We start from the raw sequence: 19,094 nt of genomic DNA, 5'->3' as shown, positions 1-19,094 counted from the left end.
TGCATATTTCCTCCTTTCTTTGTTCACAATTTGTGCTCAATTTTTTAATGATCAATTATTTTTCAGCGTAGTATCTCTACAACTTACTCTTTCTCACACAGACAATCTCTCTCTGTCTCTGTCACTCTGTGTCTGTCTCTCTGTCTCTGTCTCTCTGTCTCTGTCTCTCTGTCTCTGTCTCTCTGTTTCTGTCTCTCTGTCTCTCTGTCTCTGTCTCTCTCTCTCTCTCTGTCTCTCTCTCTGTCTCTCTCTCTGTCTCTCTGTCTCTCTGTCTCTCTGTCTCTCTCTCTCTCTCTCTCTCTCTCTCTCTGTCTCTCTCTCTGTCTCTCTCTCTGTCTCCCTCTCTCTGTCTCTCTCTGTCTCTCTCTCTCTGTCTCTCTCTGTCTCTCTCTCTGTCTCTCTCTCTCTCTCTCTCTCTCTCTCTCAAACCATTTCTGAAAAATATTGAATAAAAACCCTTTTCGTTTTTCGGCTATTATCATCCTTGTTAATTCTTTTTTTTTTAACAAAGGTGTGAAAAAAATAATGATAGAAAATAGAATTGATTGTACACTATGATGTGATATTATTAAAAACCAATAATACATAATTAATGTATTTTTCATACGTATTTTTAAAAGCGAAGCTTTTCTATAATTAAGTTCGGTCCGTCCGTACGTCAGTCCGTCCGTACGTCCGTCCGTCCGTAACGGATAGCTTTTTTCGTTAATTTAGACATGTTAGAATTGTCCTATCGATTTCAAATTTTGCATGGTGATTCCTTTAGTAGTTAGGTACGATTTAGAAAGCGTAGCAACTTTATAATCATTACCAGAATGTCCGTACGTCCATTTTAAACATGTTGAATTTTTTACTTTTTTAAATAGCTTTTTTCGTTAATTTAGGCATGTTAGAATTGTCCTATTGATTTCAAATTTTGCATGGTGATTCCTATAATAGTTAGGTACGAGTTAGAAAGCGTAGCAACTCTATAATCATTACCAGAATGTCCGTACGTCCATTCTAAACATGTTGATTTTTTTACATTTTTAACAACAAATTTATATGTGACCTAATTATCCGATATGTCTGATTGTTGGTATACTGATTCCTGGGACAACAAAGTACAATATTATAAGCGAAGCAACTCTATAATCAAGTCCTAAAAATGTAAGTATGTCCATAAACAATATCCTGTATCAAGCAGATTTTCAACAAATTTACTTACAATTTTGCTTTGACTCTTATACATTCGCATTCTAATTATTCAGTTCTGACATTATACAAGTGTTAATGTCCGTTTGTCCTACCGTTTCAGAGCTTCGCTTTTATGGATGTTGTCATCCTTGTTTTATGGAAAATTACAGAAAAAAAACCATTTAAAGGTGGTTTACAATAAGCTTGAGGAAAATTTAAAACAATTGCATTATTTAAGAAACGATTAGAAAAAATTTAGAAAATAACGTAATGTCTGTCTGTTGCTTGAGATCTCGCTAACCGCTGGATTGATATAGTTCATAGGACCTCCACCCCTTGCCAATTGAAAACGCCCCTGCTTATCTTTTTAAAACTAAAATTGAATGTTGAGGGTCGACTTTCTGAGACCTCTAGGGGCGTAGCCGATAGTTTTTACAAAATTTGATTAGGTCACTTAAATCCTCATTACTTACACTCAACTGTATTTGATTGTTTAAAAATAGCATAATAAAGATAATTAAGAAGGTTGGTCATTATGAAAATAGCTATTTTAGGAATATTTGCTGATTAAGATCTCAAAAATTTAGAATAACTTTGCTTTATGGATACTAATTGATGATAAATCAATATACATCAGTTCTACAAATCAATATACATCAGTTCTACAAATTTCTGTTTTTTTTTAGCTGGACAGTTTTAGAGTATAGAGGATTTCAATGATACCTTTTTCCTTGAAACCGAATAAATCAAAATCATCTAGATGATATAACATTTTTAAATCTTTGATAAATTATAAGAAAAATGGGGGGATTTTTTAGAACCCTAGCTTCTGAAGTAATGATAGTGGAAATGACGCATATACTATTAATTTCCCAAAGTACAAAGCTACCTACCATTACCCATTGTCTTAATCGACAAGCCTAATTACCATAGAATGATCAAAATAAAGTTTTTTTTGCAGCCTACCAAGTTTTTTTCTATTGACATAGAATAGATATGTAGAATTTTGAGGATGGTTGGATTTACTAAAGATGTACTTTCCCACTAAGATTATATCAGATAAGAATTAGGTACACCTCATTTAAGATAAGTATTGCTAAAGTCAACTGGAAGCCTTGTACGTTTGAAATGGTGTACAAGCTGGATAATTAACTACATGACCCATGATCTAAAGTAATCAATGTCCAAGGTAGCAATCTTTTGATTATTTTGAAATTACATTTGCATTGAGAGAAAACTTTAGGATCCAGTTGAAAATGCAAATAAGTGCATTTAGATTTTTTGTAGACTTTTTTTTTGTTTTTTTTGGGGGGGGGTCCCTAAATGTGACTAGTCGAGCACCGCAGGTATAGCATCCATTCCACAGAGTTGAGGCACTTAGCAATGGTCAGACATAGGGAAATAGTCCCCCTATTTTCTATTTATCAAGGCATGGGGATTTCTGTGCTCGACAGCAAATTTGAAAATGAGCTCCACTTTTATTATATTAACTTTAATAATGTTAAGCTGCTTGGCTGCTATCAGCTTTTTAAGCCGCTGAAAAAATCGGACTTCACTTTCCGTCCGGATCCGAAGTTTTTTTTTGCAAAAGTATTTAGGTTCATCACTTCTCAATATAAAGTGCAATCATTTCCGTGCTTTGGCATATTTTAAAACTGTAGCATATTCAAAAAATTAATAAAGAAAATAATTTCTTTGAAGAAGATAAAATAAATTGAGAGTTAAAAGTAATGGATTTTCATTTACAAAACTGATAGCTTTTAACAAAATAAAAAATTACGTATTCTTTGCCAGTCGCTTTTCATGGATTATTTTTTTTTATTTAAGCGGCTAGAGCCCAAGCCTATGGGCCACTTTTCTAAGAAAAAACCTCTAATTTTCATTATTTAATAGTTACATACTCTTCTTATTTTTACTTTATGACCCCTAATCTTTTTCTAAGCTGATTTTAATACACCAATTTAGTTATGTCATTTTCACCAATAATCTTACTTTTATAATCATAATGATTTAAATAAAAATATAAAAAAATATTTAGGTATGTCTAAGTCTATCTAAACAAAGGCTTGACATAAGTATGAATATTTATCTTACAAATAATCAAATTCTTCTTAATAACAATTCCATAATTTTTTTTTGCTTTAGTGTACAATAAAAATCCTGACATTTTGCATATCTAAAATTATTATTTTTACCAATTTCTATAATGGAAGAAAAATGTATACTTTATCAACAAGTTTGAGGGTTTAATTGTCATCAATTGACATATCCCTGAACCAAAAAAGAAAAAAGTCTAACCTGCACTACCTCTAAAGAATCAAAGGAGCCAGGTATCCTTCCCTTCTCATGTGACCCGTGAATCCGCGTATCTTGTCCATAAATCCGGCTGTCGTGGCCGAAACTGCGGCTGTCCTGTCCGCAGCTGGAGCCCTGGCTAGTCAGGTCTGTAGACCCGGTTCCAGAACAAACACTAAAATATTTTTTTTATTTACAAAACCTTTGTCTGTGTGTTATAATTTATACATTTATATTGATTAGGGATTTATTCAAAAGTGTGTTACTTAATGAAAGTGGAGATTTTTATAATTTTATGTATGTTAAATGTTTTTAAAATTTTAAAGCTGTTAATGAAAGTATTGTTGTTTTTTTATTGGACTTGCAAATTCTGTTAATATAATGGCCACACTTCTGAAAACGAAGTTGCGGGTTTCGTAGTATTTTCACAGTAGGTTTTCTCTTATTTCTAGCCCCTACGGGGGGCTCTAACCCTGCGGGGCAATCATTTACATCTACTTAACTTAACCTAACCTAAAATAACCCATTAAAAGCAACTGTGAAAATACGACGAAACCCGCAACTTCGTTTTCTTCCCATAATCCCAAAATAATCTTTAAAAGTAAGAAATATTTACCTAATTGGGGTATTAAGATTGCCACCTCCCCCAACCTGAAGGGGGGCAGGGGAGGGGGCATCATAATCTGGAGTGGTCCATAGGGGAGGTACAGGGGCCTGCAGAGAGCTGGGGGGAGGGGGGAGTCTTCCCCCTGGTTCCAGGTCCTCTATGTAACAACCAGAGTCCTAAAATAGATAGAAAGAGTGATTGGCAGGGATTTAAATGAATTTGACAATGGCCATTAAATTTATGTACATCCCCAATGATGATACACAAAATTACCCTTTTAGTAGATTAAAATTAGTAGTTGAAACATTTGAATACACAACTTAATGAGCCAACCAATAAAAGTCCCCAAAGTTGTTTCACCAACAAATAAGAAAACGTTATTATAAAACTTTGGGGACTAGTGTATTAAACAGCACATTTTCCCCTCTCTCTCAATTGGTAACCCAGGCAAACTTTGTGCTGTTATTGCATCAACATTATTATATAAATACATTAGTGATTTATAGCAATCCCTGTCAAAAAAATTGTAATTGTAGTGTCTTATACTGTCAATATGTGAAGATTATTTCAACTGTGCCAATTATTTTGAAGCCATACAGTAAATATTGTTTCAATAATATTAGATAAAATTTATGTCACCTCCAGGGGCGTCCAAGCTTTTTTTTTTGGGGGGGGTAAAAAATTTTAGTGGGGGGGGTAATTCGTGTTTGGGGGGGGTAAAATGGCGCGCGAAGCGTGCCGAAATTTTTTTTTACCCCCCCCAAAATTTTTACCCCGGGGGTAAAATTTTTTGGGGGGGTAATTACCCCCCCTAAAGTCTGTTGGGGGGGGTAAATACTCCCCCCAAATCTGTTGGGGGGGGTAATTACCCCCCCAAAACTAATTTACCCCGGGGGTAAAATTTTTGGGGGGGGTAATTTAATTATGTAAAAAAAGCACCTACCTAATCTATTAAGTTAATAAGTACTATCTTATAACATAAAGTAGCAAGTAAGGTTTATTTGACTATAGCTTCAGATTTCATTACTTTTAATACTGATTTCTCCTTTTTAGGAAAGCTTCACATAGATCCCATGATGGTTCCACACTATTATAGGTCAATCCTTTGAGTGGTTTTAGGCTATTTTTCTCCTCCCTTTTTACCCTTTAGAAAACACGAGTTCTTAGATGCTAAGGGCGCCACTACTATTCAAATATATAGTAGTATCTCATTCTTTAGAACATAAAAATACAATAATTAAATCACTAACCAATGAACCAATATGATTTTACTTTAAAGTGAAGCGTCTTATAGGTCCTGGTAAGTTTTATAACTAGTTTTGAGACACCCTGACATCCTCCCAAAAGAAATCGCCTATAGAAATTCTTTTTCATTATTTAATAAAATATTTAATTTAGTTAGGTATCTATTTTATGGAATCTTCAGTGCTTTACAATTACATCATAGATCCCCGGGATGGTTTTAGCCCTTATAAAGGCCCAAGCAAATAAAACATGATCAAACTATTAAATTTTTTGTTATCATGGTTAAGAACTGTTTTAACTGGTTGGACAGTAAATTTTTTTTTTTAAGAACATTCAATTTGGGGGGGGTAAATACCCCCCCCCAAAATTTTTTTTTAAAGAACATTTATTTTGGGGGGGGTAATTACCCCCCCCCAAAATGGTTTGGGGGGGGTAAATACCCCCCCAAAATCGTTGGGGGTGCCTACGGCACCCCCAAGGTAGCGGTAATTTTTTTTGGGGGGGGGGTATTGTTCACAAAATTTTGGGGGTGCCAAATGGCCCATTACCCCCCCCTTGGACGCCTATGGTCACCTCTATGGTTTTAATAAAGAAAGGCCTAGCCGACGAAATATACACACACACGATTTTTTGACAGGGAAATGAAGTATTCTAGGGCTTAAGATCAAGTTGAAACTTTAAATGTTACTTGTGGTTTACTTGGCTGCTATTCAAGAAAATATTATCGACTGCTGTATGAAATTATCTTTTGAAATTTCTGGAAAAGATTCCCTGATTTAAGTGCTATACTAATCATGGATGTTGTCATCCTTCTTATGAAATTTAGAATAATAAAGTTTTAAGAATTTTTCCTTTTATAGCCCTAATCTTATTACTTAGAGAACCACTCAAAATAATTTGAAATTAGAAGATGAGACAAAAATATCTCAACATACTTAAATGTATTTTTAAAGCTTATTCAAACTCAGGTATAAGATAAAAAAAAAACAAGCGAAATAAATCTAGAATAATATTTGGGAGGCAGATAAGAATCGTCAATTCTACTAAGTGTTGCCCCCCAACATCAGCTAAAAATCTCGTATAGGTTTCGTGATTTAAAAAAAATTATTTCGTTGTTGGTATAATATCAGGTGGGTAGGTACACCGTACACACCCACCTGCACGCCCCCTGAAATAATTATTAGCGCTAGATTCCCCCCACTTATGTGTGTTTATGAAAAAAATTGATTATTTGTATATCTATGTATGTATAATATACATACAAGTAAAATTATATTCAAAAGTAGCGCAGCAATATAAAGCTAAATACAGATTAAACAAAGATAGAAATAATTTTCCAATTATTTTGTAAATTGATTAATAAATAAATTTTCAATTATTGTAAGTAAATCCTTTAATTAAAATGCCATATATTATGCCAACATTTTTTTAGCAATATATATGTTTTAAGTTTTAAAATCAATCAGTAAGGAATATAAATCATTCACTATCTAACTTTAATGTAGAAACGGAATAACATACTCTAATTATAGAGTAGCTGCGCTAAGTTTAATCTTAATCTGAATCTTTAGTAATGTAGGTTATATAGCTCGATAACTTTTCAGGGAAAAAGGTCTGGTAAATTGATTTACATTTTATCGTTACGATCAGAAACGTCGCGCGAAATAGGAAATCTACTATGGCTTAATAAAATTGCCTAAAGAAACGTAAATAAGGATATTTCTACCGTAGTTATCTGTCTTAAAAGAACCTAGTAATAGTGTCTGACTTTTTATCTTTGTGACGTAACAAAAATCGAAGGATGAGAGGGGAGGTGGGAAAGGAAACCCCTAAAAAAGAGATGGATTTCTGTTACGTCACAAAGATAAAAAGTTAGACACTATTACTAGGTTCGTCTTAAAATCATATCTTAAAAGGACTCTCCACAGAAAAATCAACTTTGGATTTTTGAAAATCTAACCTGAAACTATTATTCTCTGTTCAATTTTATGCATTTTTTGTTTTTGTGGCATCGCGATCGAAGCCCTTTGAAAATTTTGTCCGCCGCCTATTTGTACTGCCGCTATAACAATATATACTACACTTTCCTCCACTCAATATATGTTTGCCGCTAAAGAACATTTGCTCCATTGCAACCGGCCGCTCTACGATTTATCCTCTTCCTTGACTGGACAATCCTGCCGCCTCCATTTTGTGTTCGCCTCCGCCAAATATAACCATCTTTTGCCGCAGTTGCCGCATTCATCGCCCTTCTCCGCCGCTACTCCGCTATACATTGCGTACGTCACTAAACACAACACCCCCAGCCTCCATTTAATTTCTGAACAAGGGAGAGGGGAGCATGTATTAAAAAGCGATGAATAGCGGAGTAGCGGCGGAGAAGGGTGATGAATGCGGCAACGGCGGCAAAAATAGAAGCTAAAAATCACTAAAGCAGCACAAATTAAATGGCGGGAGGAATCACTTAAAGGAGGTAAAAAATTTCAAAGGGCTTCGATCGCGATGCCACAAAAACAAAAAATGCCTAAAATTGAACAGAGAATAATAATTTCAGGTTAGATTTCAAAAATCCAAAGTTGATTTTTCTGTGGAGAGTCCTTTTAATGTATAACAAATTTGGGATTTTACTTTCCTTTTTTTCTTTTCTTTTTTGGCCCCTTACAGCAAACAAAATAAGAATTACACCTAGATACAGTGTTTTTCTTAGTAATGCTCATAACCGGTTTTAATCCAGCAGAAATTATCCATTAATTTGAAAATAAATAAACATATTTTTTATATTTTATACTTATTCTTTTATTGTATAAGCTTCTAGTTAGTAATGGTAACTAGGAAAATCCCTAAAGGGAATTAATTTTGCTTTCCTTAATATGTACAAACTATTAAAAATTGCAAACACCTACAGAATCTAAAAAAGACAAAAAAAAATTCTATTTTACGTAATATAGTTTTCCTAATGACATTTTTTTGAAAATGGTAATTCTTAGGACGATTTGGCATGTAATCGGTCTAGAATCTCCATGTTTGTCGATTTTTGTTTGGTGTTTAATTTATTGAGCTTTGCTTTAATGGATATTGTCATTCTTGTTTGAAAAAATTTGTAAGGTTCGTCTGTTAATGTTTTTGCATGTAAGGAGGGGATATTGGACTGGAAATTACACTGGAACCCAAAGTTTTACAACCTCATTATTATATTCGTTCTCTTAATCAAAACTTTGGTACTGTTATTGAATATTTGATTTGGTGTTTCCAAGCTATTAGTGTCTACACTTTTCAACCGATAATTTTAACCTACAGAAGTTGCAATTTTGTTAACCAACATTGTAGATGAACATCAATTTATCTCTATTATTTTATTCCTTTAGATCCATATGGTTTTTTTGTAATTATAATTGGAAAACAGTAACTCTGAAACCAATCACAAAGCCATACAAGAAAAAACTTTGAATATGAGCGCAGCCACAAACCTGAAGTGTTTCTCTGGAGCGGGAGAGGGAAGGTGGTTGGGTCACAAGGTTATCCGTTATGACCCCTTGAGAAACAACATTTTAATTAAATGGCATTTCTGAAAATAAAATAGTATTTTTTTATTTTTATTAATAAACGACTATGTTCTTAGAGATGAATAAAAATGTACATTGATGAAGTAACATTTTTCTATTCTTTTAGTATTATTAAAATATTAATATGTCGAAGCGCTGGAAAGTGTCATATGTGACGTCATAAAAAACGTCTAAATCCATCTCATTTTTTGGGGGTTTCTTACACTTCTTCTCTAATTCCTCCTTTTTTAACGTATTTTTATGACGTCACACATGACACCTGCTAGCGCTTTATTCACTAAACTAGCTCTAACTTTACTAAATCAAAATATGAGTTTTTGGATTACGAATATAAATTTTTAAAAAATAGAGATAAAAATATTTAATATATAGGTGCTAAATATAACAACAATATTTACATTTATATAGTCAAAATATTATACAAGAAAGAAAGTATAATAGTTATTTATGGCATAGTATTATATAAAGCTTTCCACGATAAATTGTCTTTAAAACGATGCTATAAATGATTTTTTAGCATTGCTGAGAACTGGTTCTAATCCAGCGGGTATTATTCGAATTCGAAGACATACATATTACCCATTCTTTTAGACATCACAGAATAAAAAAGGGAAATAAACCCAGAACAACTTATTACTTTATTTTTGAAACTACAAGGAAACTGAAACATTTTTCTTGAACAGTATTGAACTAAACTATATAAGTATCAAAGCAAGGCACAAATAAAGCTTCCCCAACAATCAGAAATAGATTACACAAGGGAAAATGAAATAGTCACCAAATTGATTTTTCCCCCACCATTTATATGAATATCAAATTTATTCAATATACAAATCTTCATAAAGCAGTTTTCAGTTTATAAAAAAAATTATTTTTGAAAAAAAAATTTAGCTTGTAAAAAAATAATTAAAGAATAAAGTTAAATAGTAAAAGCTGGACTGCATTTGTTTCCACTTGCGAAAAAAAAACAGGAAATTTGCAGATTTTCTGCGAATATATGTTTCTACTTGGATAGATAGATAATTAGCAAGGAGTGTGCAATAGATTCCGCATAATATGCATAACTAAAACTGTTTTGAATTAGTCAAAAAATAAAATTACAACAATTTGAGGTTACGTAATGATGAAGTAAAGTTAATGAATATGGAAATTGTATGGTAATATGAGAGGGGTAGGTTTCTGGTAAAATCCGCAAAGGTTATGTGTTATAAGTTAAAAACAGTAGTAGAACGATAAAAATTTATGTTAACTTTTTTTTTAAAATTTGTCTATAGTTCTTTTCAATAAGAAATACACATATTTAGTGAATATTATCGTTCTACTACTATTTTTAAGCCTTAAAACATACACCTTTACGGATTCTACCAGAAACCTACCCCTCTCAATGTAGTTTTTATAATGTAAAGATTTATGTGGTAGTGATATTTCGCCATTGGCAAGATAGATGGATAAATTAATCAAATGTTTTGTCACAAGTAACAAGCAAAAACAACAAGCACAAAAACATCTTGAAAATGTGTAAGAGTAAAATTGAAATGTGTAAACACAAGAATGGCTACTATACAGGAATATAGAATTAAAATATCAAGAACAGCCCGACAAATAGACTGACAAAGGGTTTATATATTGGACTCTAATCAACCAAAGGAATCTTTACAAAAATATATCAGATTCAACCTTAATGCCCATTAAATTACATATATGCATAGAAATATTATTTTCACAAAAGAAACTTGAACGAAAAAAGAAATAAAAAGGAACAAACTGATAAAATAAGATTTGGAATAGATGCTCTTTTATTTGGAGAATTTTCACAAGAAACTTTAAGTTATTTAGCACCAAAGAAAATCACATTTCACTCGTAATAAAATCTCATTTCCACGATTAAGTCATTGACAGGCGGATGGACAAAGTCAATTACAGTATGTACTACGTATCCTCATTGTTTATGGGTAATCATCACAAAAAATAAAAGTCAAAAAACCATAAGATAGTACATTGAATATCTAATAAAGCCAATTAAATCACTAACTAAACAATACTGAAACAAGTTTTACATTTTTTTCCGTCCGAGATTTTAATAAAAAATATGGTTGTACTCAAAACTAGAGGATATGTCTATTATAGCGTAAAAAAAGAGTGAGTCTTCAATTTCGCATATATTTATAAACAGAAATGTATCACAATAAAATAAAAGCACCAAGAAAGAAGTAAAAGAATGGATTATTTAATCATAAAGAATGTGCTGTCGTTATGATATGCGATTCTGATGATAAGATATTGCAATATGTATGCGCAGAATACAAGACTCACCGAAGAAAGTTCGCAAACCAGAAATGTTTTATTTTTATTATACTAACAAATGCACTAATAAAAAACATGATAATCGTGATGGTTTTCAACAAAACGAGTTACAAAATCATGTTTTACTAACTACACAATTTTTAAACACATTTCTTTCACGTTATATTAGTTCTTACTATTTAGGAAATGCAAATAAAACAAAGAAAGAGAGACAAAATGAAAGAAAACGAGAGAAAGTAGGAGAGAGAGAGAGAGGGAAAGAGAGAAAGGAGGAGAACGAGAAAGAATGAAATAGGCATAGAGCTGGCTTGACATTGTTTTTAAGAAAAATATAATGTGCATTCAAACATGAAATAAATGAATTGGCGAATAAGCTATTATTTAATTTTTATCAGCTGAAATATTAAAAAAAGTATTTTTTGCTTTGTATGATTAGCTAACCCATCCAAAACTAAGTTGAAAACATACCCTGGAATTATAAGATGCTCCACTAAAAATGAAACCAAAAAGACACATAGACAAACAGACATACTGTCTCTTTTTCCGTGATAAAAACTCCTAAAACACATGTGTACTATGGGATCATAATTCTAGTCTTATTGCATCATTTTCTCAGTGTTTTGAATAGCGCAGCAACTCTATTATTGCTAAATATGTCCGTCATTAGGCCTCGTTTATATCCTTTTCATTTTTCAAAAGGATTTTTAATTTTACTTTTTGATTTTCTTATATTTTTATTGACATATTCAAATTGTTAAAATTTTAAAACAGAAAAAATTAAATGTTTATTTTTTTCTTCATTTAATGTATAAAAGTCACATGACTACCCAAAATGTTATGAACAGGACAAAACAAGAAAGTAAGTTATATACTTTGTAGAGGCGCATTGGTCAATGAATTTTTCATAAAATTGCAGCCGAAAAAATTTATCCCTGAAACGTAGCCCATGGACAAATGGATTTAGCTACGCTACTAAAAATCGATGAAAAACACTGTTTTAACCAAAAAAAAAGTTAATACAGTAGGGAATAGAAACAATTACGGTGCCTATTATGTAATAAATTTACATAAATTCCCCAAATATGCAAACACTACATTTTTTCCATTCCAAAATCTGAACAATAGACTTGTTAAAATAGAGTAATAATGAGGCAAGGAATTATACAGCCATGTATGGCCCTTAGGTCAGGATATTTATTGATTATTAATCTATTAAGGATGACAACTTTAATAAGTAGCGAAGAATACAAAGTCATTGATTGACAGACAGACAAAGTCAAGTATAGAACAATTTTGGGGTATAGTCCTTTCCACGACATCCCTCCATAAGGGGCGATTCTTCGTATTTTTCACAGTAAGTTTTCTCCTATTTATAACCCCTGCGGGGGGCTCTAACCCTGCGGGGCCAATTACCTAACCCTGTGGGGCAATCACCTAACCCAATATAACCTAACCTAACCTAAAATAACCTATAAAAAGCCATTTTCAAAATACGACAAATCGCCCCTTATGGAGGGTTGTCGTGGAAAGGACTATACCCCAATTTTGTGATAATAAAAAAATAAAAAATAAAGAAACTTTTATACTATATGTTGTATATGTCTTTTGTAGCACGAACGTCGGATCCAGTAAATTACATTGGTACAGGAAATATTCAAAAATACATTCAATCATCTGGCTCATAACGTTTTGAATTTTAGAGAAACTTCGCTACAAAATAAGTTAGATAATATAAATTAACAATATAAAACATTGAAATCTTCATATGAAAAATTTCCTAGGGTATAGTATCAGATAATTTTTGGCTAGAATCACTAAGAAATCGTGCAAAAATGCGGGATTATATCTCTAGTTGAAATCATCTAAAATCCAAACTATTCAAGTTTGAGAAATTTGAAAATAATTGTGAAAGGGAAAGTCAATGAGTTTCAGGACATTTAGATATTTGAATATTTACCTACACTGAGACTATTATTTAGTCAGATATCTAAAGGTGTAAGATAATGGCGGATAAATTGATGTACATCCCCAATGATGATACACAAAATTCCCCCTACTGGAGATTACAATAGTATTATGAATTAACCGATCAAAATTCAATAAAAATCCCAAAAGTCGTTGAGTCAACGAATAAGATAACGTTTTTATAAAACTTTGGGGACTAGTGTGATATTTATATAGTTATTAGTTTAAAGAAATTTGTATTTACTATAACGACAGATAATAGCTTAAAACCAGCTAGGCACGTGCCTTCATTTTTTACAGTAGTGGAAACATTATATATTGAGCAACCGATAGGAACAGCTGCCCTAGAATATATTTAATCAGCAAGAATAGAAAAAAGATACGAACTGGAACACCAAGAAAAGCGCATTTTTATTATTATAGATTAGGTTGTTTTAGGTAAAGGTTAATTGACCGCAGAACTAGTACCCTGTAGGCCCTGCAGGTGCAATAAATATATTTTCAAAAATTAAAAACAAGGGGGGATGTTGATCCAAAAACAGGTTTGAGTAAAAACGTAAAGCTTGTGTCCCCTCTATCCTTTTAGTTTAATAATATACCCTAGTTGTAAAATTGATGAAAGAGTAGCTATGATTATAATGGTACAATATACGTCGACAAAAAAAGTGTTTGTTTGAGGAAATTGGTTGCGAAAATGTTACATTAAACTTTATTTGAGCAGATGAGTTGCACTTTTTATAACAATATGTGCTGTAGAAGCGAAGCTAAACTACATAGTCTTGTGAGTAATGGTCGATAATATCAAAATGACGGTAGACCACAAGATTTTTTTTATTGTTGTACGACCTTTGTATGGAAGTCATAACTATCCATGATAATGAGCTAAGGAGTTTTATAGGTTAAGTCGTTCCCCATCATTCTTACTTTTTTTGTCAAGCGCCTTTGGATGTAATTTCTCTTGTCAAAACATAAAATTTGGGTCTAATCCCATTATCTCTTTATATTTACCTAAAATAATTTTAGTTTTGGGATTTAGGAAAATTTTCTTATGTGAAAGTTTAAAATTAAATCAAAGTTTCAAAGAGATATTAAGACTCTTAAGGATCAATTAAAGTTTTTCAAAGATATAAAAAAATTATGTATGCAAAAGATAATGTTAAAATTAAGTAAGTACCTAATATGTAAATATTTAAAAAAAAACAAGAATATTATAGGAGATTTCATTTTTGTTTCTGCAAACTTAATATTTAGAAACTGGTGGTGCAGATCAGTCTTTAACCCTCCCATAGCACCATAGGAAACCCCTCTCCGACCCCAATTGCAACCTTTTTTATTTTTATTTTTTTACAAGGTTAGGTAAACCAGGCCCCGTATCCCCGAAGGGTTGTCAAAAATGATAAAGGTAGTGTGCAATTATTTCTCAACGTTTCGTGCATCTCCCAGACAAAATCCTGTGCACGCACCTGTGTAAAACCTTCAGTTTAATTAAGTTGAATTAGAAGTCTTAAAAATGTAAGGGGAACAGTCAAAAAATCAAAATTGTATTAATTTTTTTATAATAGTACGAAAAATGTGCCTTTTGTCTAATTGTAAATTTAAATCAATGAATTATTAACAAGGACAATTATATCAGAAAAGACGTAGCAATAACAACGTTTTAAAGAGGAAAAAACAGTTAAGTGTTGAACAGTTTAAACTAAATATTTTCATAATTAGAAATTTAGTAATCCAGGAAGATCAAATTATTCTTTTACAGGTAATTTCAATATAGCACTACACCAATTGGATATTTATGTTTTAAAATATTTAAGATCAGTCAATAAAAAAGGTAAACTAATGCTGTTTTGCTTTGCTACGGATTGGCCCTTTAAGAAATGAATCAAAATGAAATATATAGATGAATATATAACTGAAATAACTTATTGAATGTTTTATATTAAAGTTTAAAAACTAATTTTGCCTGATACCGACAAATTTGGAAAGGTTTACAAAAGTTTCAACATTTTGTGCAGTTTTTCATTAAAACTTTTTTCTGCCTCAGCAAGCTACAAAAAAGATATATTTATATTAAGGGCAGGGATAAGAGAATTGCATTAAACTCTGTTTTAAAAATAATTTAAAGCAAAGAATAGTTATTTATTGCCTTGTATTATAGACACCTTTCCGCAGACATTAAAATGAAAAAATATAAGATTAAAACCAGTTTTGTTAGAGCCGAATCTGACCTAATGTCCAATGCAAGATTTTGGCTAGGTTAAGGTAAGTTGTTAGGCTACAGATGGGTAACGACCACCGCAGGTTCTATTAATTTGGGTTTAATAAAATAAATAATAAAATAATATAGAAATTTAAGAGCTTGGCAAGTGTAGGCGCCAAAACAGCTGCCTGCTACAATTTTTTAAACAGCAGCTGCAGCTTAGCAACACCTTTTTTCGTCAGTTTTTGTCTAACACAAGAATAACAAAAAGAATAATTTTCAGTCCATATACATAATCCTTTTTCCCTGTAAAAAGTAGAAACATTTATTTCTATTTGTATTGTTTTGGGTCAAATCCATGGTTTCAACAAAGTTTGCAATTTTTATTTCACGTTTTCTTCTTTCATAACTTTGTATTAGTCACAAGGAGAATTCCTTCAGGGGATATTTTTTCAATGGGTCACCTATCCCCCGACACCCCCCCCCCTCAAATATTTTTTTAATTGTAACCTATTGAGAGGTATCCCTAAAGGTGGATAATATCTTCCCATTGATCTTTCTATGAAAGTGTATAGACAGACATTGTACTTCTTTTTCCTCCGTAAGTTTATAATAATCATCTTTAAGACAAAATTTATTCTTGTTATTTGTAGTAGTCTACAATATTATGCTCTAAAGTTAATAACGTAAGAATCTTTTTCACTATTGTAAAAAATAAATGCAATATCTATCTGGAATTAATATGAAAAGCTAACTCTAGTCTAAGGAGAAGAAAAACAGCCTAAAACTATAAAAAAGGCTTAGATCTTAAAATAAAATAGCCTAAAAACATCCCAGCTTTCTTAAATGGAGAACTTAATCAGTCCAGAGCTGGATCATTAGATCATTTTAAAAATGCCGCGCTGTAGTTGGCTGAAATTCGGCGCACCCCGATCTAAATCACCACTAAAATGATTTAAAGATCCAGCTCAGTAGTTATTAAAGTCTTCAGCTTAAGACAAAAAACATACTACTTTACATAATAAGGATATTTTTTCAATTCTTAACAAATTAAAACTTTATATGAATCAAAATACATCTAAATAATGAATTAGTATCTGTCTTTCGCAGATTTATTGATTAGTATAACATAAAAGATAAATAGACATAAGAACTAGAAACAACTGAATTAAATACGAACATCAATATATAAAATTATATCACTGATTATATATAATTATATATGTATATATATCACATATATTAGGCTTACGTATAAGCTTCATTTATTTATAACAATTCACTGAAAATCCTGAATAGTTAGTCTATAATATATAATCCACATGAAAAATACTACTTTGTCTCTAGATAGTTTAAAAGAAAGGTCAATTATAGCTGGTCTTAAAGAACACCACTCCCTACAGAGAAAGAACTAAACTGACTGACTTAGAACAAGAATAAGTGAAGTGAGTTTAGTTTTAGTGAGAGAGCGCAGCCTCTCTGTAGGCATGTCATTACCTTCTTGTCTTTGCTCTTATCTGTGCTTTATGATATTGTTGAAAGAGCAAAAATTGCATAAAAAAATGCCTAAAAATACCTCATTTTTGTTCAATTTTAGTACACAATATAATAATTTTTAGAGGCTGAAATTTTAAAATTTGGAAAGTAGAATGTCCCTGTATTCGGAGGCCATGACGTCACACACTGGGAGTGTGCGCAAACACCCTGTATGTCCTGCACACTGTACCCTCCCCCTCAATATGAGAGGTCTTTCCCTCCCAACACCTTTTATTCCCTTTTCCCGGCCGTTTGTTTCTCTTTCTAAAGCTTTTTCGTCATTTTCTCTACTTCCATGTGCACCTTAAACGTCCTCTCTCTTTCCCTTTCTCTATATTTCTCTTTTTTTCAACACAGTAGTTTTGCAACAGAAGTATGAATAAAACTTAAATGTATATAAAATCAGAATTGTTACGAGACATTTAGATTTTTACTTTAAAATTTAATTCCATTCAAAATTTTTATCTTGTACCTTACAAAAAAAAAGAAATCTGTTTTCAAACTGAAATAAATTAATTGAAAAAAATCAATCAAATCTTTGCTGATGTCACGAACTCTTTCCCTTTTTTTAACTTTTTTATGTTACTAAACAAAGTAAAGTTGGTAAGAATAAAACTTATATCAGCAATTGGAAATTATAACAAATCTTTTCTTTGGAAATGAGTTAAGAAAATTTAAAAAAAAATATTGGTTTATCATAAAACTTATTCCTAGTGAAGGCAAAGCAATCTATCTATTCCTACTTCCTTTTAAATTCCACTGTGCCTTTTTATCCCCTTGCAAGTCCATGAAAAATATTCTTTTACAGACATTCTAGCCCCAAAAACTTCTCTGGGGAACATTGATAAACCCCCTCCCTCCCTCTCCATTACTCAAAATATGCCCCCCCCACCCTTCTCCCCCCCTACTTGACTAATATGTCGCTACGTGCAAACGAAATTATTCTATGACAACGAAACAAGAAAAAGGTTGCACATTTTTAAGTAACTAAAAATTTCTCATTCTGAAACGGCCAAAATATATCATTTTAAAATAATTATCTTTTCGATAAGAATTTTAATTAAATAAAAGTTCAAGTAAGTGAAGTAAGGAAGGATTTTTTTTAGAAAAATCGTAAAAAAATTACATTACACTAATATTTTTTATTTCTTTTCCAAAATCAATTCATTATTATAGACATATGAAAAAGGGGACTTAGTTATACAATTTAGCGAAATCTAGTTAGGGCTCTTTAGAGAAACAGCATTGACTTTTATATCTTTTTAAAAAAAATGTGGGGGGGGGGGGTAGTTATTTGGAGGGGAGTAGGCCACCCTAAGTATTTATATTTTCTGAAATTTTTGTCTAACTGATTACAAGATATCTACGATAAAACCCCCCGTTCTTTATAAAAATAGGATTTGTTGTTATTTAGAGTAGTTTTGATATAAATAACGCATTTGATTATATAAAATCTCTTTATTTTATTGTTATTCTAAATAAGTTTAATTAGGATAGAATATTAATTGTTATATTACATCTAATCTAAGATATTAAATAAAGTCAAAATATATTTGTATACGTATGAATTATACTATACATTTTTTAATAGTTTATTGTTTTTTTTTATAATTTTAATATGATTATAATTTCGCTAATGACATCTTAGGTTAAATAAAAATATTGAATTTTAACCTCAAAATGATATATTTCATATTGATTTTTAATTTCGCGAGATAAAACGGTTTATGTTCATTGGGAAATAAAATAAAAATCTTACGTCGATTTTATTTTCCCAGCTATAATAATTATGGACAGACAAATTGTATTGTTAACCCTGACATTGGAAATCAAAGTATAACATTGAGTTATATTACAATTCAAAAGTTGTGTACTTAAATAGATTACTATGTTTTAGAATAGATAATGAATATTTTATTTGTTTTTCTAGATTTCAATTTTACATAATAGCGATGTAAAAATAACAAATTAAAGCTCAACAAAGCAGGCTATCAGACAAAAAAGACTGTTTATCATAGTAATCATTATTGAAAAAAAATTTTTTAGAATAATTATTTCAAATTTGATAAATTTATCTTAAAAGGTTTAAGATCTATATGAATCTTGACAAGACCTGCGGACGTACAAACTTATACAACCTAAATGTACATAGACTTCACTTTTTATAAAATGTCATTCTTCAATAATTAACTCAACTAAAACACAG

General features: G+C 31.4%; 1 protein-coding gene across 1 annotated transcript in view; it reads right to left on the bottom strand.

Moving 5' to 3' along the window:
- LOC145325271 (uncharacterized) overlaps positions 1-8,871 on the bottom strand; it is a 43,889-nt gene extending 35,018 nt beyond the window's left edge. Inside the window, exons 1-3 of the mRNA XM_080168215.1 lie at positions 8,791-8,871; positions 4,088-4,254; positions 3,475-3,646 (exon numbers count right to left, since the gene is read on the bottom strand). The gene's annotated coding sequence lies outside the window, so the exon portion shown is untranslated. The remainder of the gene's footprint in view (positions 1-3,474; positions 3,647-4,087; positions 4,255-8,790) is intronic.
- Positions 8,872-19,094: the final 10,223 nt, after the last annotated feature.

The sequence above is a fragment of the Acartia tonsa genome, chromosome 7, assembly GCF_053477335.1.
Source record: "Acartia tonsa isolate MP-2025a chromosome 7, ASM5347733v1, whole genome shotgun sequence".
Taxonomy (NCBI): domain Eukaryota; kingdom Metazoa; phylum Arthropoda; class Copepoda; order Calanoida; family Acartiidae; genus Acartia; species Acartia tonsa.
This window is presented reverse-complemented; position numbering and strand designations above follow the sequence as displayed.